Genomic DNA, 23,027 nt, shown 5'->3' with positions numbered 1-23,027 from the left:
CAAAAAAAATAAAAACTACGGCTGATAGAAACTCAGACTCATTACTTCTCTCACACACTCCGTACATATATACTTCGCACCCCCATACGGTGTGTGGCGAAGGTGCTGTACCACTAACAGTCATTCCGTTTGCTATTTCACTCGCAAACAGAGGGTGGGATGATCGATTGTCTATAAGCCTCTGCGTTGTTGTTGTGATATTCAGTCGAAAGACTGGTTTGATGCAACTTTCCACGCTACTCTATCCTGTGAAAGCTTCTTCATCTCCCAGTACCTACGGCTACCAGCATCCTTCTGAATCTGCTTAGTGTATTCATCTTTTGATCTCCCTCTACGATTTTTACCCTCCACGCTGACCTCCAATACTAAATTGCTGATCCCTTCATGCCTCAGAACATTTCCTACCAACCGATCCCTTCTTCTAGTCAAGTTGTGGCACAAATTCTCTTCCCCCCCAATTCTATTCAATACGTCTTCATTAGTTATGTGATCTACCCATTTAATCTTCAGCATTCTTCTGTAACGCCACATTTCGAAAGCTTGTATTCTCTTCTTTTCCAAACTATTTGTCGTCCATGTTTCACTTCCATACATGGCTACACTCCATACAAATACTTTTAGAAATGATGTTATGACGCTTATATCTATGCTCGATGTTAACAAATTTTCCTTCTCCAGAAGCACTTACCTTGCCATTGCCAGTCTACGTTTTATATCCTCTCTACTCGACAATCATCAGTTATTTTGCTCCTCAAATAGCAAAACTCATTTAACAATTTAAGTGTCTCATTTCCTAATCTAATTCCCTCAGCGTGACCCGACTTAATTCGACTACATTCCATTATCCTCGTTTTGCTTTTTTTGATGTTCATCTTATATACTTCCTTCAAAACATCATCCATTCCCTTAAACTGCTCTTCCAAGTCCTTTGCTGTCTCTGACAGAATTACAACGTTATCGGCGAAGTTTTTACTTCTTTTCCTTGCATTTTAATACCTACTCCGAATTCTTCTTTTGTTTCCTTTATTGCTTGCTCAATTTACAGATTGAATAACATCGGAGATAGGCTATAACCCTGTCTCACTCCCTTTCCAACCACTGTTTCCCTCTTATGCCCCTCGACTCTTATAACTTTCGCTTCCTGTATTTTACCCCTGCCACCTTCAGAATTTGAAAGAGAACATTCCAGTCATCATTGCCAAAGCTTTATCTAAGTCGTCAAATGTCAGAAACCTAGGTTTTTCCCTTTCCTTAATCTGTCTTCTAAGATAAGTCGTAGGGTCAGTATTGCCTCACGTGTTCCAATATTTCTACGGATACCAAACTGATCTTCCCCGAGGTCGGCTTCTACCAGTTTTTCTATTCGTCTGTAAAGAATTCTCGTTAGTATTTTGCAACTGTGACTTATTAAACTGATAGTTCGAGAAATTATACATCTGTCAACACCCGCTTACTTTGGGATTGTAATTATTATATGTTTCTTGAAGTCTAAGGGTATTTTGCCTTTCTCATACATCTTGCTCACCAGATGGTAGAGTTTTGTCAGGGCTGCCTCTCCCAAGGCTATCAGTAGTTCTAATGGAATGCTGTCTACTGCCGAGGCCTTGTTTCCTCGTAGGTCTTTCAGTGCTCTATCAAACTCTTCACGCAGTATCGCATCTCCCATTTCATCTTCGTCTACATCCTCTTACATTTCTACAATATTGTCCTCAAGTACATGGCCCTTGTACAGACCCTCTACATACTCCTTCCACCTTTCTGCTGTCCCTTCTTTGCTTAGAACTGGGTTTCCATCTGAATTCTTGATATTCATACAAGTGGTTCTCTTTCCTCCAAAGGTCTCATTAATTTTCCTGTAGGCAGTATCTATCTTGCCCCTAGTGAGATACGCCTCTACATCCTTATGTTTGTCCTCTAGCCATCCATGCTTAGCCATTTTGCACTTCCTGTTGATCTCATTTTTGTATTTTTGAGATGTTTGTATGCATTTTTGCATGATTTATTTACGGAATTTTTATATTTTCTCCATTATTCAATCCATGTTTCTTCTGTCACCTAAGGATTTCTACTAGCCCTCGTCTTTTTACCTACTTTATCCTCTGCTTCCTTTACTATTTTATCCCTAAAAGCTCCCCATTCTTCTACTACAGTATTTCTTTCCACCATCCCTGTTAATCGTTCCCTTTTGCTCTCCCTGAAACTTTCTACAGCCTCAGGTTCTGTTAGTTTATCCAGGTCCCATCTCCTTAAACTGCCACCTTTTTGCAGTTTCTTCAGTTTTTATCTTTAGTTCGTAACCAATAGTTTGTAGTCAGACTCCACATCAGCCCCTGGAAATGTCTTGCAGTTTAAAACCTGGGTCCTAAATCTCTGTGTTAGCATTATGTTATCTATCTGAAACCTGTCATTATCTCCAGGCTTCTTCCATGTATACAACCTTCTTTTATAATTCTTGAACCAAGTGTTAGCCATGATTAAGTTATGCTCTGTGCAAAATTGTACCAGGCGGCTTCCTCTTTCATTTCTTACCCCCAGTCCATATCCACCTACTACGTTTCCATCTCTTCCTTTTCTTACTATCGAATTCCAGTCACCCATGACAATTAAATTTTCGTCTCCCTTCACTATCTGAACAATTTCTTTTAACTCATCATACATTTCATCAATCTCTTCATCATCTGCTGAGCTAGTTGGCATATAAACTTCAACTCCAGTGGTAGGTGTGGATATCATGTCTATCTTGGCCACAATAATGCTTTCACTATGCTGAGTTCTTCTAATCTACCTGTAACAAATCTAAATGCCCGCCTCTGAATGTCTTCGATGACTACCCTTAATCTGACCTCAGGGATAGGTCGCCGTATCATCCTATATGCGGTCTCCTAACTGATGAACCACATTTTCCCAAAATTCACCCCAATAAACCGAAGTCGACCATTCACCTTCCCTAACAGAATATTCACATCCTCGTTCCATTTTGCATGGTTTTGGAATGTTGCTCCCAGATATGTAACGGCATGACAGTGTCAAACTGGATGCTACTAATGCTGTATCCGACAGTTACAGGTTTGTTTTTCCTACCCATCTCCATTAATTTACGTTTTCTTAATGTAGAGCTAGCTACCATTCATCACATCAACTAGAGAGTTTGTCACAGTCATCTTGAATCCTCCTACAGTCATTCAATTACGACCACAGTATCACCAGCAAACAGACGCAGATTGCTGTCCACCTTGCCTGCCAGATCGTTTATGTGCTTAAAAAATAATGATGGTTCAACAGACTTCCCTGGAGCACTCCTAATGATAACCTTGTCCCTAATTAACACTCACCATTAAGGATAACGTCCTGGGTTCTATTACTTAAGAAGTATCTGGGAACCCATTCCATATGTTAATATCTTCATTAACAGTCTGCAGTGGGCACCGTGTCATATTCTTTTCGAAAATTTAAAAATATAGGATCTACCTGTTGAAGGGCAGACTGAGTTTCGCACGAGAGATTCTTTTTAAAATCAGTACTGATTCACAGGCAAAAACTTTTCGGTCTCAAGGAACTTTATTATGTTACACCTCAGAATACATTCCAGAATTCTGCAGCAAACAGATGTTAGGTACATTGGTCTCTAATTTTGATGGTCGGTTCTTTCACCTTTCTTATGTACAGGAGTCACCTGCGCTTTTTTCCTATAGCTTGCTTCTTTGCGCTGGGGAACCGTCCGATAAATGCAAGCTACTTAAGGGACCAATGCTGCAGAGTACTCTTTTGAAAACCGACTTGGGATTTCGTCGATACCTGGCGAATTATTTGTTTTCATTCCTTTCGGTTGCTTCTCTACTCCATGGATGCCTGTAACTATATTGTCCGAGCGGAGGTCGAATGCCAGTATGTTTGTACGATTCAGCTCCGTGAATGATTTCTTAAACGCGAGATCTTAAATCTTCGGTTTTCCGTAGGCTATCTTCTAGTGCCACACCAGACTGGTCCAAGAGTGAATGGATGGAAGCCTTAGACCCGCTTAGCGATTTTAAATAGGTCAAGAGTTTTCTCTCGTTCTCGGCCAAATCTTCTGCTAAAATATGCCTGGGGGGCAGTAAATTCAAAGAATTTGTTAGGATTATCGATAATTAACTGATAAATTCTGACAGGCGAAGTGCCTTTTCTCTGAGTGCGGTCTCATTTATTTTCTGTGTATCGTCTGGAGGGTGTTCATCAGAGTACCTCAGACCACTCCCTTGAATAAAACACCTCACGTCCACTCCACAAATACTCTGTTACACGAGTAGCTGATTCCTTCGTGTAGTGCACCACTGACCACTCAAGTACTTACAATTTCTTACCCGATAACGCTGGTCCACAAATCTGCAGCCAAGACCATCACCATCACCAAGCCCTTGGGTTAGGCCCTCCACTCGCCTCCAAACCGAAGTGCCCTGGTCGACTCTGGAAACTATATTGCAAAATGTGAGCTGTACTAGCACCCTGCACTTGAAACCAACAGCCTTCACCACCTCCGCGATCGCGTGTATGAACTGAAGATGGCCTCAGAACTCATGTGACAGACGTCGTTGGTGCTGATGTGCGACACAACTTGCAAACGACTGCACCCAGCACGCTCAATAGCCACCGGAAGTCCATCTCCATATCTCGGATTAGGTGCCCCGGTTGCACCATGCGGCAGACATATCGAGTGTACAATGGCTTTCTTTCAAAATCTGAAAGCTATCTAACTAAGGAGACCGACAACGCGCCTGATGTTAGAGCTCACGATAAGCAGCAAAGCTCTACTCCGATATGCCGGTTCAAACTTTGCTCAAGGAACGGCAACCTGTCCACTCAACGCTGCAGTCCGGAATCGCGGGACTGCTACGGTCGCAGGTTCGAATCCAGCCTCGGGCATGGATGTGTGTGATGTCCTTAGGTTAGTTAGGTTTAAGTAGTTCTAAGTTCTAGGGGACTGATGACCTAAGATGTTGAGTCCCATAGTGTTCAGAGCCATTTGAACCATTTTTGTCCACTCAAAGGGCGCATAACAGAGGCCAAGTGGCCAGTCGCCACATTAGGTCCCCGCCTCGAGCGTCGCAAATGCATTACCACCCGCTACTCATCCTGCTGTGATGGCAGATCCACCCTGTCAGGTAGACTGCCTCAGCAGCAGGGCGCATGGCCAAGAAAGCAAGACCTGTGGTGTCCCATGCGACGCCCTACGATCTCAGCGACCAATACTCCCAATGGCAGCACCAGGTGACTAACCGTAGCCAACAGCACCTTCAGCTCTTCGCAAACAGCATCCACCTCCTCCTGCGTCAGAAAACAGCATGTACACTTCCTACCCACCTTAGCAAGACTAACTGAAGAAGTAAACCGTAAAAGCAGACAGGAACCGTAGATATAAAAGTTCGTACCCTCCAGACATGTCATTATTGGATGCTGATGCCTTAGTGGGTAGTGTAGGTGGCTGTTCAGAACAAATGGAAACTGTGCTAAAAACCTCTTAAGAAGTAAGACACGAAAAGCATTTAAGAAATGAACTACTAGGAACATGCAGGAAAAAGTAAATACATAAGTCGCTGTTCTGTAGATGTGTAACAGGTGACAACTGGGCCCTGACTGCTGGTGCAGGAAATGAAAATGAGGCTTTAAGCTGATGATGTGATCCTACAAACAGAAAGAATGGAGTTCCAGACTGAAGCTATTAACAAACTGGAAGAATGCTCCCAGGAAAGTAACCTGATCATACATAAGAATGAAACAAAAGCAATGCAATTACGGTAAGGAGTAACTCTGTAAAAAATGACAAATTAACCTGTGGGAAACGAGCACTGGAACACTCTAAAGTTAAAAATACTTAGTACATAATCTACAAATAACAGGCACATAGAAGACAACTAGTAAGAGCGATTTAGATAACTGCTGAGGTAGAGAAACTGAGTCTGCTATCTTTAAGGAAAATTCCCAGACAAATCAACATAAAAATTGCACAGACTACACAGTATGGCATACAACTTATACGAAGAACCTCATATACAGAATTCTCTCAATGATTAGATGGAGTTAAGTCAGTACACTTGAAAAGAATGCTATGCTTTTCAATGGAACACCTTATTGCCGCTCATGGCCTAATGTCAAACCGACAAAGCACAAGAATCCTAGAAGGCAAACAGCTAAAAGCAAGAGACACCGATCACAGGCTCGTCAGCACGATAGCGACGACGAAAAGCGCGTGGAAAGAAGCCAGCGTCCAGTATCATTACTAATATAGGAAGCTGGGATCCCATAGACTTCGTCACTGAATATGCCCATCCGACGGATATTTGGAGGAACTGTTTCCGATAAAATATTAATAATAATTGTAGAGATAAAGATTTCTCGAGTAAGTAATAACAAGCTTTTATATGCCAAAAACAAGAAAAGTACGAAAATTCCGTTATATTATTGGAGCAAAAGATGTGAAATTTGTACGAGAAATTCTTGCTGCTGTCTCATTGTGAACTCATGCAGAAGCTAGCGACATCGAAATAGGGTATTCACAAAAAAAAAAAAATGCAGGATTCAGTCGATTTCCTTGAGTACTACAACGCCCAGTCACATTAATGTGACCACCGCCTATGTTCGACGTCAACGTGCAATAACCACTCACAGACGGCGGGTGGCAGCACTAGCTCTGGAAGGTATATAAAGCGTGTCGGCAGTACACCGAAAAACAGCACGGCTGTTACCGGAATGCCAAAACGAACACAATTATCTGGCGCCCAAAAGACATGATCATTGGTTTTAGGGCCAAGGGTGGAAGCATTGCTGAACCGGCTTTGTAAACTGTTAGTGTGCCGCCGTGGTTGAAGCATACCGTGCCCACCAAGCTGTCACAAATCACCGGCGAGTCACCTGTGGTGCCCATAGATGACAAGAGTGAATGATTGCTGCGGAGAGGTGTACAGGCGAATAGACGTGCAACTCAGAGCAACCAGCAGCCCAGCTGAACCAAGAGGCTAGCAACAGCATCAGAGAACGTTGCTGCATGTGGGTCTCCGCAACACGTGCCTTGTTCACTGCTTCTACGCTGTCCGCTTTTCATCGGCAAAGAAGGCTGAAATCTGCACGCCATTACCTCAACTGGCTGTCCGCTGAGTGGCGACATGTGGCCTTTTCATGTATATAACGTGTTATGAAACAACGGACAGATGGCGGTCGGCCTGTAGTGAATGAAACGTCTGAAAGCAAGCATCCTGCAACAATCGTCGGAAGTGTCCAGGCGAGAGGAGGGAGAGTTATGGTCTGGAGAACGTTTTCGTGGCATTTCCTGGGTGATCTCGTCATTCTGAAAGGCACAATGATTCAACAAAAGTACACATCTATTCTTGGGGACCATTTCGACCACGTCATGCACTTGTTTTTCCTCGGAACTTTGCCATATACGGGAAGGACAAGCAACGTGTCACACAGCTCCCATTGTACGTGCGTGGTGCGAAGAGCACCAGGGCGAGTTAGCCACCAGACTCGCCGAATATAAACACCATCGAGAATCTATGGGACCACCTCGATCTGGCTGTTCGCGCCAAGGCTCCTCAGTCCAGCAACCTAGAGCATCTGTACAGGTACTGGAGCCGACCTGATCCTATATCCCTATCGGTACCTTACAGAATCCCGTTCACTCACTCCTTGCACATCCCGCAGCGATCCGCGCTGTAAAGGCTTCTGACAAGTAGTCACACCTATGTGACTCGACGGTGTGTGCAGGAAATTAACGGTTGTTGCAGAGGCTGAAAAAGAATGCCTTTCTTTTGCATGGAGAACCAGATATAGTGGAACAGATCTATCCTCATGCCATGCAGTCATTTTTGTATATTTTGTAGCGATTAGTATGGCTCATTTATTTATCTGTTTATTTATTAACATTTTATGCAAACAAAGTAGTGAGAAGAATTACAAAACAACAAACACTGGAAGAAACTGACCACGGTGAATTTCAGTTTTGGTTCGGGAGAAATTAGGAACTCACAAGACAATATTTACACCACGACCTAAATTTGGAAGTATATTGAGGAGCGACAAGGAAACGTTAATAGCACGTGTAGTTGCCGAGAAGGCAGTTGGTATTGTTAACTGGAATACTTCTCTATATCCTGGTTGGATGGATGAAAGACGGGAACGAAATGCAAATTTATATCGTTTATAGAAATGAGACTGTAATTATAAGAGCCCTAGAATATGAAAAGGAGTCAAGAGTCAAGACGAATGTGAATGTTGTTGTAGCCTGAGTCCAATATTGTTCATCCTGTACACTGAGCAAGTAGTAAAGGAAACCAGGAGAAATTTGGAGAAGAAATTGAAGTTCAGGAGAAGAAAACTGAAAAGCTTTGAGGTTTAACGATCATATCGTAACTGTCAAAAACAGAAAATAATTTGGAAGATCAACTGAACGGAATGGAAACTGCTTTGAATGGACTTGCAAGATGAACGTCAACAAAAAGGAGTCAGCTGATTATATGGGAATTCCATTATGAAATGTTCTACTAAAAGCAGTAAATGTGTTTCCTTACATGGAAAGTAAAATGACTACCCATTTCTGAAGTGAAGATGATGATAAATGCAGAGGGAAATAGCAGAAAAAGCATTTGAAGTGTTGCACAACAGGAGAATGCTCAAGAAGACCGAATAATTAATGAGGAGGGATCGTTGCATATAAGGAAGAAATGACATTTATAGGACAAGTTAAGTAAAAGGACGGCCTGGTTGGTAGCATTGTTTTTCAGGCATCAAGGAACTCTTAGTTTGGTACTGAAAGTAATTCTGGCGATTGAAAGTGTCGAATAGAGAGCAAGGATTCAATAGAGTAATCAGGATCCAATACTTAATAGCATCAGTAGTAATACAGATGTTATGATGCTTCTATAGGACTGAATCTCGTGGATAGCGATGTCAAACCGCTTTTCACACTGAACATCAACTATTTGGCCTTCATTCGATCCCTTCAGATAATTTTATTCAAAGTTGTTTTCTATTTTCTATTGACTGAGTACAACTATATTCTAATCACATCTCAATATTCTTAGTGCAAGAACATTCATTTTATTGTATGTTTATTTATTTTGGTTTGTAGCATTGTTTGTTTCTGTTCGAGTTCTTTGTTATTCTCGAACTGATATTTTGAAATAGCCTCTCATCTTACTTGTTTTACGTTGGTAGAGCACTTGCCTGCGAAAGGCAATATCCTTTCTTTCAGCAGTGCTAGTTCTGCAAGGTTCGCAGGAGAGCTTCTGTAAAGTTTGGAAGGTAGGAGACGAGGTACTGGCAGAAGTAAAGCTGTGAGGACGCGGCGTGAGTCGTGCTTGGGTAGCTCAGTTGGTAGAGAACTTGCCAGCGAAAGGCAAAGGTCCCGAGTTCGAGTCTCGGTCCAACACACAGTTTTAATCTGCCGGGAAGTTTCATTCTTTTTCCTGTTAGATAATTTCTGTAATATCATTTTCATGATTCTACACACAGCAAAAAAAGTTTTGGATCGCCCCGATTCCAGAGACTAATGAAGACCGATGTCGACTGAGGATATTGTATCACAGACACAGTCCCTTTGCCTGTTTACAAATGTCCCTAAACCCGCCCATAGATGTAAGCAACCATGCATGAGCGGCGTCTATTAGGCGGAGGGGGTCCGACAGCCGATCAATTCCAGTCATTCCACCAGGAAGGAGGTACACGACTCGTGATGTTTATAGTTCAACTATACCTACGGATTTTGGCTTGGAGGAAAACTAACAGCAACGCCACCATGTAGGATAATGCATTTCGTGCAGCCACAGGACATCGTGCTACGACTCATACTATGGGCAATAGGCTGCATGATGCGCAACTTCATTCCCGACGTCCATGGCGAGATCCATCTTTGGAACCACGGCACCATGCAGCGCGCTACAGATGAGCCCAACAACAGGCCGAATGGATGGCTCAGGATTGGCATCACATTCTCTTCACCGATTTGTCGCATATGCCTTCAACTAGACAATCGTCGGAGAGAAGTTTGGAGGCAACCTGGTCAGGCTGAACGCCTTAGACACTCTGTGCAGCGAGTGCAGCAAGGTGGAGGTTCCCTGATGTTTTGGGGTATCATTATGTCTGGCCGACGTACGCCGCTGGTGGTCATGGAAGCAAGGACATCATACAACTCCCAGTCATCACGAGGCAGTGAAAATCCCTGACCCCGCCGAGAATCGAACCCGGGAACCCGGGCGCAAGAAGCGAGAACGCTACCGCACGATCACGAGCTACGGACATTGTCTTAACACTATATTGTTACTATAACTATTCTGTTTTGGAGAACCTGTATTGTAGATAGTGTTTCGGTAATAATAGTGAAGCATTTTGATTCTAAGCAAGTGTTATTTTATGTAGAACTTCTTCGATTTCCAGGTGAAATTATTTACAGTAAATCTAAATATGTTTACTGAGAGATCCCCTTTAGAGAAGTTGTTACGTATCAACATACTTTCGTTTTTGAAGTGGGTATTTCAAATGTGTCCATATGAATCCACTGGACAGTTACAAGGTCCAAAATGTTTTCCTTCATTTTCCCCTTTTGTTTCATAAGAGGTAAATCGCGGAATCGATTCAGCCATGTTTGACTGTGCAGTATGCCTTAGACATCCTGTGTGAAGAAAGAAACGCTCCTGAGGCTCATGGATTTACGTAGTGCCCCATGTTCCAAGTGACGAGCATGGAAGGAGAATATCAGATATTCCGAACCCTCGAAAATTCTGGGCCAAAGCTAAAATAAGGTTGACAGATACATAAATAGAAACAGATTTGACAAATTTAGGTTACAGAAGCAAAAAATTAGCAGAAAACATGTGTTCATAGTGCCCTAACTTCAAATATGAAGCATTGTCCTGATTCAGCCTTTTGCACATGTTGGTAAATTCTGTGGAAATTGTCTAGTTATTCTTCGACGATCGTATCCTAGAATTCTTAACTGATGAGTCAAACAAATATACACCTTTTTAAGAACCTTCCAAATCCTAACATGGCCTAGGATGGAATGAAATGTTTCCGTGGTATTGTCATTCTAAGTAATTACAACCCTCTCTTTAGCTAGAGCTCATCATGTGATTCAAATCTGGGCACAAGAGACGAGTTTGTGCGCTGTGCCATGAGGAGAAATCGTTTTGAAGAAACTGTGAAATTTGAAGGAAAGGTAAAACTTGAAAACTAAGACCCTTTATTGAAAGAATAAGCAACATCTATCCTACGATGTATCAATGATAAAGTATTTTGGTAGATAGTCTTGCAAGTAGTTTATCAGCGAGAGATCAATATGATTTTGATGTATAGCATGGTGTTTATGCAGCACTTCTGCAGATCTTGAAAATTTTTTCTTTTATCAAGGAAGATCGCCAAAAGTGAACGCAGAATATGAAGTTTCCTCTTTCAGATGATCGATGGTTAAAAACTGTCGGTAAAGCAGCTGCCATTCCATTCTTTCTTTTACAGCCTCTCTGCTGGAATTGATTTTCTATCTTCCCTTAGGAAAGAAGGTTAAGGAGGATCAGGCGCTGTTACAGAAATCGGAATTCCAAAAAGTTTTTGCCCATTCCCCCACAGCTAGAACTCGTTGAAAAGGAGAGGGCACATTTTGCGTTTTCACTTTGCCAGAATGATGGCGTTATTGTCATAAATTGGGTGGTACTTCAATGGCTGCTGTATCGTGTATCTACAGACAGATCCTCTGCAAAGGAGAGGAAGACAGTTCAACTATAGTATTCTCAAATTTCTACTGTATATAACAAACAGATGGAACTGGAGCTAGGACTACTCAGCTTGAACTTAATATAGAACTTCTACAAGTTTACCTTAAGAGGTATGAGTTCTGCAAAAGGAACAGACCGACCTAACAGTCCTACATGCGAATACAAACCACTTTTTTCTAGTGGTAAAAGATGGATGAAACAATTCATAAATAAAACTGAGGAAAAAAAGTTTCTACAGAAAACAGAAGTCATCAACAGTTCGCAGGAAATGTGGAATGCGATTCAGAATAGTTACTAGAATGTTTTGAAGTATACCACGAAAATCAGTAAATGAAATGATCGCGAAGTAATTTTCATTTTTTGTTACAAATCAGTTGACAGGAATTATTTGGTTCAAATTTTGCTTTCTTTGTATTCAAATCTGCTCAGTCTTTCTTTGAATTGAAACACCTTCAATCTGGAATTAAATTTAAATGTCACGGACAGAATTTTATAACATTCATTTGAGTTCTCAGTGTGTCAACAGGGACACGTTATATTATACACATTCTAACACAGAGAAAGTGCTAAATAATAGTTTGCATGCATCATTAAGATGAATAAGAAGTTAATAAATTAGAGTTAAAATAAAATAACCCATTTTGAAAAATTAGGGCAGTTAAGGACTATCGTCTTTGTATCTTGAGTATATTATTTTTTCAGTTTTACTTCTTTCGAAAACAGTTTCACTTGGACAAGTTACTTCAACTTATGCCACTGTTCTACAGTTTTCGAAATTTGTGCCAACAGACAGATTTTTCAATTACTTTAGTATTCTACTTTATTATACCTCGTAGGTTTTCCTTTGACATATAATTCCTTCTCAGTTACGGAGCCCATCAAAATGTAATAAGTTTCAGAAACTAGGCCAAGGGAATGTGGAATGGCTAGGCAAGATTCAGGGAAAACACCATTCACCATTTTTTACACAATTTATTTGAACAAGACCCAAAATTTTCAGTAAGAAAGCGTCTCCGGCTTTCAAGAAATGTAATAACAAAGCTTAAAAGACTTAAATACAAAACAAGTAGTGTAAACTACAGGCCTGCTCTAGCGCTTTAGAATGGTTTACAATTTCCCAATTCTTAAAAGAAATGTTAACCACTTACGACAACACAATCATTTCAGAGAAAGCCTCTAAATATGCTCTCAACTCAACTTCGCAAATGCGTATCAACTTCTCTATGTAGCTCTTGATTCGGTGTGCCGTCTAGAGAGCCATCGTCTCTCGGTTGTTGCAGGTCCGGGCGTCCTTCCACCCCATCAAACTGGCATCGTCCTCTGTGAGGTGAGGCCCTCACGCCAGAAAAACTGGAACACTTTAAGGTGTGTGTTAATGATCGGTTCCATACCGCTTTTCCAGAAGTAGTTTCAATAAATACCCATGGTAAGGGAATATAAGCTCGGTACGAAATAGCACAGTGCCTTTGTGAAACCACAGTGAATAAGGAAGCACTGAGCAACCCGGGGTCCAAAAGTCAATTGGCAGAAACCAAGGCCCGCACCCCCCATATGGCCGTACCGAACGAAAACACAGAAAAGACGTTACGGAAAGCAAGAACAACTCAAAAGGTGACTGACACATGCAAGGGATAAACCAAACGGCCGCTCAGTTTATGTCAGCTCCAGAGAGGACACTAACTAGCATAATTCAAGGGTGAGGTTTAAGGATACACGCCCATTACTTCAAAGAGGTCAGAATATATCTGGAACAGAACATCGGGTGGGCCTTCAGATTAACTGAATAAATATGAAACAACTGCCACTGAGGCGACACTATCCAGCCTTATTCTTTCGGGAACTCACGTAAGCAAACAACTAAGCTATGAGTCAGAGTTTTGTAAACAGACTCAAAAATCGTGTCCAGGATCACAGCACCGCAGCCACTCCATTAAACAACAGAAGTTAAAGGTCAGTAAGTGGTGGGAAAAGAACCATGGTCGACGATGATCCCCTTCAACCGAACAAAAACACCTGTGGGCCTCTCGTTATGGAATCTGATAGGCTTCCTCCTGTCCGTTCTGGAGGCCGCATCCAAATTCATGCTGCCACTTCCTTCCAGTCAGAGGCACTCTACAAGACTGCCTTGCATCGATCACCCCAACCGCCGTACTGCCGATCACGGCCTCTCGCGGCCGCAGTCGCTTGAATCTAACTGCCGCTGCGCTCCCAGCACCTCCACCAGAACAAAAACATCTCAGAAACGAACAAAGGACACGCAGACCCCGAAGATCCAAAGAAGAGCGGCGCGTTTCGTCACAGGGTTATTTGGTAACCGTGATAGCGTTACGGAGATGTTTAATAAACTCAAGTGGCAGACTCTGCAAGAGAGGCGCTCTGCATCGCGGTGTAGCTTGCTCGCCAGGTTTCGAGAGGGTGCGTTTCTGGATGAGGTATCGAATATATTGCTTCCCCCTACTTATACCTCCCGAGGAGATCACGAAAGTAAAATTAGAGAGATTAGAGCGCGCACGGAGGCTTTCAGACAGTCGTTCTTCTCGCGAACCATACGCGACTGGAACAGGAAACGGAGGTAATGACAGTGGCACGTAAAGTGCCCTCCGCCACACACCGTTGGGTGGCTTGCGGAGTATCAATGTAGATGTAGATGTAGATGTAGATTCGAAGGAAGTTCAGCAGCACGGCTCACTCAGTATTTAATTCTACGTTCGGTTTAGTTTACGATTCTCTTACAGTGTCTTTTTACAGCAGTGGTGTCTCGATTAAAGTAATTACTGATTTTAGAAGTATATTCAAAGACCGATTTTCTGTATTATTTCCTGCGGTCATTTACTTTGTTATTAGTCACCCTGAATATAGAGCGACAGCGATCGTGATGATATTTGGGTATCGAAATTTCGATACTTTCACATTAACCTTGTAGGATCCTCTGCTTGTATATGCAGACACATAACTGAACTGCGGTGGTGACATGTTATATTCCTCTATTAAACTTGTTTTTGAGTAATGGTTCAGAAAATTTCGCTCTGACCTAACATAAATTTTTGTGTTGGTCTGTCATTCTGATTAATTTTTGACAGAGTAAGAAATTTCTTAAGATTCTTAATACTGAAGCGATATGGACACAAAATATCTGGATTGGTGTTATCTCTCTCGTTGTAGAGTGGCGGGGGAAGGGGAGGGGGTGGGAGAAGGAAAGGATTGTGTACTGGACGTGGATCAGTGTATGCAGGTATTTTCTGTTACCCAAATATATGTAAGAACTATGTACGGAGAAGTCGAACTGTCTCTCCTATGTATCTTTTATGTATGCCCTAACTTCCCATATGTCTTGTAACTCCCATCTCCTTCAGTGCTTCTTTCATCCTTTTGCCTGGGGGGGGGGGGGTTGTGTCGGCAGAATTGGTTCTTTTTGGGTATTTGTGTTCATTTTTTCTTGTGTTCATTTTTTTTAGAAATTCTTAGATGATTGACATTATGTCTCATTGAACTACCCATTAATGAAAACGTCCTACGATATGTCTCTGGTAATTTTTTCTGTTTTTTACTGGATAACTCTTTCCTGTAAAGGATAATGACTCGATATATCATTTATTCTAGAGAGAGAACACCTCACGAAATGCCTAACATTGACTGCCACAGGGACACTGTCCAATGTGACGGATAATTTCAGACTCATGTTCCAGTGGCCTACGTATCTCTTAACTGGCACCACACATACTCAGTAAGTTACATATAAAACATTTCCACATATACACACATATCGTTAATTTCTTATTACTGACAGTCCTCAACCGTGAGAAATCTGATCTTCAAAGACCAGAATACTGTAATAGCTTTGGAGGTCCACATGCTGTGATATTGCAGGACTGTCGACTCTGGACGTCATGCAGGATCTTGAGTGCAAGCCACCAATTCCTCAGTGGACATAGAATCAGAGATACTTCATAAGCAAATATATTTATGATTCAGTGACATGCTCGCATCATGATTGCTGGGGTGACTTGGAAGTTTCGTTAACCCACATGCAGCAGTGGCTGTCTCAGCCAAGGCCAAGGGGGTGTACGTAGCCACAGAGGCTCATGTTTGCTGTGCAGGAGCAAAAGCTGAGGTGAATGCGGCGTTGACGTGAACGCTGAGCATGTGGTGCTGTTATCAGGTGACAGAAGTCTGCTACCATGTGTGCAGACAATTGAATGCTACGGAAGCCGGTATCGTGCATAAAGCGCTCTGTCTCTGGACTAAAGAAACGTTGGCGAAGTCCGGAAGCAAGAGGGAGTCACTCTGGAGGTTACCCAGCTGGACAGAACTAGTCCAAGTCGAGGTAGCATCCGGTCTAGCAGTGGTCTGTAGCCCAGCAGCTAACCAATGAGATGGCTAGACCTGATGAAGTTGTTGGACGCACATGGGATGGTCGACTGGCAAAGTGTATGTTTCGGTCTTGGGAGCAGACAAAGACAAGATACTGCTAGGATATGGGCCCCAAATACTTATCACTGCTTATCCCCTTTTGATATGACATAGTACCACGTAGTCGACCAGCGCAGCTCTGCATCACACCATGGTATAAGTTAACTAAGCTCGCCACTGTCAACAACAACATTCCAGCCCCGGCAGCTGGGATTCGCAGGGAACTTGCTTGTCCCTTGCGTCTTCAGACTCTAGAATATACAAAAAGTAACACATCAGGAACGCTCCATGTTCTGTCTAGGACAAACAGGGGGAAATTTCAACACCAGGTACACAGATCACATTAAAGCCGAGGCACACAACAGACACAGCCGGCCGGTGTGGCCGAGTGGTTCTTGGCGCTTCAGTCACAGGTTTGGTCGCAGGTTCGAATCCTGCCTCGGGCATGGATTTGTGTGATGTCCTTAGGTTAGTTAGTTTAAGTAGTTCTAAGTTGTAGGGGTCTTAAGTCCCATAGCGCTCATAGCCATTTTGAACACAATAGACACACTTCAGCAATAGCTACAAACGTTCATTATACAGGACACACATCTGAAAAAGTAGCTCAAAATGTCAAAGTGCTTCAATGACTAGGACTGTAGATATGTTCACATAGCAGAAAATATGAAGACAAAATTTTGAACTATAAAGCAGAAACAGCGAATTTCTTGAGATGCTTCGGCAATATACCGTGGGGCGGCAGGTTATTAATAGTAAAGAATGTTGCCCTTCGCCGTCTTTTACGAGAGCCTTAAAACTATTTTTGTGGTCAGGCACAAAGCGATGGAGACTATTTTGACCATAATTTCCAGTCCGAAAGTCAACATTCTTCTTGTGTTTCTACTCTCAATTTACTCAACGGTATTAGCAACTATGATCTAAATGAAAGTCTTGAGTTCAACTGATTCATACATTTCATAAAATTTCACACACACAACGTAATAACATTCCTGTTAATAATAATAATAATAAATAATAATAATAATAATAATGTCTCTATCATAAACAGCACTGTGAGTAGCTCAGAAGCGACCTCTGTGGTAAGTTCTGATTAAATGGTCTTTCGCCCTGACTTCTGAGCATCAAAGATAATAACTCGTCACAAAGATGGAAAATAACCTCACCATTTCCCATGCCGTATTGTTAACATTACGGGTGGCACACAAACAGTTACTTCCGCGAAATATAAGCTGTCCAGGACGGTGTACAGTCCTCGCGAGGTAATTTCCTTTTTTGTACCGAAAACACGCATTTAGCAGCAGTCTAGCTGTGACGTCAAACGAGGCAGCTCGTAAGCCGGCGTTTGACTGACGCGAACCGATTGCTAGCTGGGTGTGAAGTGTGTCCTTTGAAATTTAAACGATCGAGGTCGGTGTATAGTTTCTCTTTCTGTTTTTAACGAACACACGTTTTAGTAGCAGCCTCTCAGTAACGTCATTAGAGACAAAGTGTAAGCCAACATTTGACTGACGCGGACCGTATGATAGCGGGGTGCGAAGTGTGTCTCGCTGCCTCTCAGGGCGTATTTGTATATGGGCGCAGCGGACGGCTTGAAGGGAACATCTGCCCTCATATGCTGTATGTCCAGGTAGCAGCATCAAAATGGCCACTTTCTCGGATGCTCATATTTTAATAACTCCGTCATGAATCAGTTTACAATCTTCGTAACCTTTGTATAAATGGAGTTAAGTTGGCTTTAATTACAGAAAAAGTTTTTGCTCGACTGCATTTAAACTTCGCCAGCTACTATTTTTAGAACAGAACCGACAGAACAACATGACCTCTGACTACATCTTTAAGAGTCCTGTTACTGACTGTTAATTACTAAAAAGTCTTGAAACTTGTTATATTTATTATTTAATGGGTGCAGTCAAGTGCTGTAAACAGTACCTTCTATCATTATATAACTCATACTTAATATACTACAGATAAAGATGTTTTGGTTCCATACTTGGTTTTTAGTCAATTACTTGACAACTGTTAGGGGTAGCTTAATGGGGTCACATAGTTTATGAATTATATGAGTGTGAAGCACCATAGGAATTTTAATACTTCTGAGTCAAATATTTAGCGCCTTCGAAGTTTTGTAAAACCACCGATTTTGACTAAAATATTGCTCCTGTGAGGTTTGGACTTGTAACTGTTGCTTTTAACATACATTTGCACATTCTGACCAGTTTTTTAATTCTAGATTTATTATTTGGCACCACTTGCTTTTTTTTATTAAAACAATGTATTTAGCGAAATTATTCATCTGATCACTTTCAGATTCAACAGTTTTAACGTTAATATATTGATGCATATGTTGACAAACGTTGGAAAGCTTCTTTAATTTTTAATATCATCCTTAGGTTATGGTTCAATACTTGTATGCTATGCCCAGGTGCATTATGATGGTGCTACTAGCAGTGAAGTGAAGTAAGTCGTGGCACACTCGCTCGTCTCTGCATCTCTCAAATGATACAGCGCTTGTTTCGTCACAATACTTAAATAAAAATAGTAAATCATAGAAACCTTCGGTTCAAATGCATAACACACTCTATGAAAGACCTGTAACACTATCTCTGTAAACAACATCAAAACACAACTTTATAACAGTTCGTTTAGTAAGTTATTCTTGATGTATACTGTGGCACCTAGCCCTGTGTCTTAAAGTGTACAGCAATGTTGTATGGTGGTGTGATCTCCTGACCTTCACCTCTTACACATTCCGACATCACCATCGTATTTTGTGTATCAAGAAGATACATTCGAGCCCAAACTCGATAGGGTAGAGTCAGTTTTACATATTTCCATTTAATCGATATGCCAATCCAATAAATAAATCGCAAGTGCACACCAAGGTTAAAAAGTCGAGGCTGGCGTACACAAACATTCAAGACACGACAGCTAACAGGAGTTTTTGTTCAGTGGAGGCAACCAGCCCACTGGAAAGTCTGTAGGAGGGTGAGTTAGCACACAGCTGTGCTGGCCGGCCGACCGCCCACAGACCAAAACAGTTTTTGCCAGAGAAAAGGGATAATGGCCTCCATGTTTACCTTAAAAGCAAAACCCGCTGTATTGTTTGGGAGAGCCCCAGCATACACAATTGTTTGATGGACCTAGTGTGCAGTTTCAGAGTTCTCACAAGTGGACAGTAAACGCCTAACACAGATCATATATATTTCCGGAATGGTCGGCTTAGCCATTCTCCTGTTTGTAAGAGTAACATTGATTGGTGGTCTATTTCAGACGCAATGAGCCAGAGGAGTGAGGGAAAAACGGTGCATGATATACCCTTTCGCTTTTTGCATGTAGGGAAGTCCTTCCGGTGCCTCGCTGGTAGTGGGAACATGTAGTGGGAGCGAGTGCGCTCGTGGGTGTATGCAGAGATCGCAACTCGTCAACATAACACCCACACACAGACAATGTGCATCTAACACATGTGGGTATAGTCTTTCTGCAAGTGGAATTTGCCTCCTCTTTCAGTCTTCTCTCCTCTGTTTCGATTTTTCCAGAATTTACATTGTGTTGGTTCAAGTGTCGAATCTAAGGAGATACAATGTTATAATGCAAATACTGCTGACCTGAAATCTTCTTTTTTTATCATCCTCAGGGTCCAGACTGGTTTGATGTGGTCCGCCACGAAATCCTGTCCTGTGACAACCTCTTCATCCCAGAGTAGCACTTGCAAAGTACGTCCTCAATTGTTTACTTGATGTATTCCAGTATCTGTCTTCATCTACACTTTCACCCACCAAAACGTCCCACCAGTGTCAAGGGAATTATTCCCTGGTGTTTTAACAGATATCCTTTCATCCTGTCCCTGTTTATTATCAGTGTTTCCACGTTTCCTTTCCTCTCCCATTATGCACAGAACCTCCTCATTCTGTACCTTATCAGTCCACCTAATTTTCAACATTACTCTCTAGCACCATATCTCAAATGCTTCGATTCTTTCCTGTTCCGGTTGGTCCTGTCATTACCATACAACGCGGTGCTCTAAACGTTCAGTCTCAGAAATTTCTTCCTCAATTAAGGCCAATGTTTTATACTAACAGACTTCTCTTGACCAGAAATTCCCTTTTTCCATTTTTAATCTGCTTTTGAAGCCCTCTTTGATACTCCTGCCATGGGTTATTTGGCCGCCTAGCTAGTAGAATTCGTTAACTTCGTCCACTTTGTGACTGTCAGTCCTGACATTTAGTTCTCGCTGTTCTTATTTCTGCTACTTCTCAATACTTTGGTCTTCTTTCGATTACCTCTCTGTCCATATTCTGTATTCATTAGACTGTTCATTCCATTCAACAGATCAACTAATTCTTTTTGACATTCACTCAGGATATTAATGTCATAAGCCAAACGTATATTAATTCCACTCTTGAAAGTTTTTTATTTCCATCATTGCTTCATCAATGTGTGGATTGAAAAGTAGGGATGGAAGATATATACCTGTTATCGTTGCTGGTTTCTAATCTTGTAATTCATTTTATCCTTTTCATATGTAGAATGTTACCCGTCTCTGTCTCTACATTATCCCTCTTTACCTCTGAATTTCGAACATCTTGCACCAATTGCATTGTCGAACGCTTTTTCCAGGTCGATACATATTATGAACGAGTCCTGATTCTGTTTTCAGTCTTGTTTGTACAAAGTCGGAATTGCCCCTCTGGTGTCTTTATCTTTAGTAATGCAGGCTGATCGTCATCTAACACATCTTCAATTTTCTTTTCCATTCTTCTGTCAGTAATTGGATGCATGAGCTGTTAAACTGATTGTGCAATATTTCTCAGACTTGCCTCCTCTTGAAGTTTTCGGAATGTGTGGACGATATTTTTTCCGAAAGTCAAATGGTATGTCCCAAACTGATATATTATGCCCACTAGCGATTTCCCATAATGATTTTAGATACTCTGATGAAATATTATACATAGCTTCTGACTTACTTGCTCATAAGTCCTCCAACGTTCTTTTTAATTCTAAAACTAGTTTCACTCTCTATTCTAAATCTGCTGCTGTGCCTTCTTCTGTCACATCAGACATATCTTCTCCCTCATAGAGGCCTATAGTATTCTCTTTCCACCTATCCATCTAACCACTCTCTCCTCTCCATTTAACAGCCTAATTCCCATTGCACGCTTAATGTTTCAATCGTCGCCTTTAATTTCAAACGTAGGTTGATTTCACATTTCCATATACTGAATCAGACCTTCCGACCGCAGTTCCTTTCCAATTACTTCATGTTCTTCATGCAGTCATTTCGTCTTAGCTTCCGTGCAGTTCTTCTTTATTCTCAATGAAACTGTGATCGGAGCCTATATCTCCTCCTGGGTACTTGTTACAACCCAGTATCTGATTCGGAATCTCTGTTTGACTACGATGTAATCTAACTAAAATCTTCCCGTAAATCCATTCCTTTTCCAAGTACAGTTCCTCCCCTTGTGATCCTTGAATAGAGTATTCGGTGTTACTAGGTGAAATTTGTTACATAACTCAATTAGTCTTTCTCCTCTTTCAATCCTAGTACCAATCCCATATGCTGCTGTAACCCTTCTATCATTTCCTTCATGTACAACTACGTTCCAGTCCCCTGTGACTATTAGATTTTCATCTCCCTTTATATACTGAATTATCCACTCAGTACCTTAATATACTGTCTCTTCGTCTTCAGCTTGCTAGGAGGATATGTAAACCTGAACTATCTTCGTCTGCGTTGGTCTGCTGTCTATCCTCATTAGAATGACTGCATCGTTGAACTGTTCACAGTAACATAGTTGTTGACATAGCTGTTGATATTACCCTGTACTCTTCTGACCAGAAAGCCGTGTCTTCTTTCTATTTCACTGACCCTCACCATCGGTAGATTGAGCCTTCGAATTTCTCTTTTCAGGTTTTCCACCGTCCCTGACACGTTTAAGCTTCTGACATTCCACGCCTCGATTCGTAGAACGTTGTCCTTTCTTTGGTTAATCAACCTTGTTCTCATGGTCACCTCCCCCTTGGCAGGCTCCTCCCCGAAATGCGAACCCGGAACAATGGATGTTGGCCAGGATAGCATAAGGTCAGATCCATTAATAAGTATCCTGTACAAATCGGTGTAAACTTGCGTCTTATGGAGTATGGTAAGGTTCCATTAGCTCATGTTGGCTCAATCAGTTCTATCTGCTGAGTTGACTCCCCCTGCCAACATGGTGAATTTCTTGGTCTTTCATTTCAGTTAGTATTTGGATAGTGACATCAACCACTCTCCTGTTCAGTACTAAAGCCGCTTTGCATTTCTCTGTCCTATCTTTCCCTGACGGTTGAGAAACTTTCCATTGCTTTTGTGCCTGCTTTCATACCTCCTACAGCGTTCTTACAAAAGTTCGCACTGATTCCCGATTCTTCCCTCTTTTGGGCTTGACTATCATGAAAGGTGATGGCATCCCCCCCCCCCCCCCCCATACGCTATCTCACATGGTGATTGACGTGCACTGTCATGAACCTCATCAATAAATGTTACAAGGCAACATATGGCAATAAAGTATGCCAATCGTAATGATGACTCTTTATGTAGAGACTTAACACCTCCCTACTGTACTATGCATTCTCTCTTTCCTTCCACTGGCCTTTGGATGCAACACAACCATCCTGAATATATTAACACGCAGCAATAACAAAGATGTATCATTTACTCTAATATAAAATTGGTATCTGGAAGGTAATTAATGTTTTCGGAACACCACACTTCAACACTCAATTATTTACCATCGCCTGGGCTGCTGTGTCAGCTTGTTGATTTGTGTTACCTACCATTTTCAAGTAGAGCGATAAATGATCTATTGTCAGCACATTGCAATTCCCAACCTGCATTGGCACAAA

This window comes from Schistocerca serialis, chromosome 4 (assembly GCF_023864345.2).
Source record: "Schistocerca serialis cubense isolate TAMUIC-IGC-003099 chromosome 4, iqSchSeri2.2, whole genome shotgun sequence".
NCBI lineage: Eukaryota > Metazoa > Arthropoda > Insecta > Orthoptera > Acrididae > Schistocerca > Schistocerca serialis.
This window is presented reverse-complemented; position numbering follows the sequence as displayed.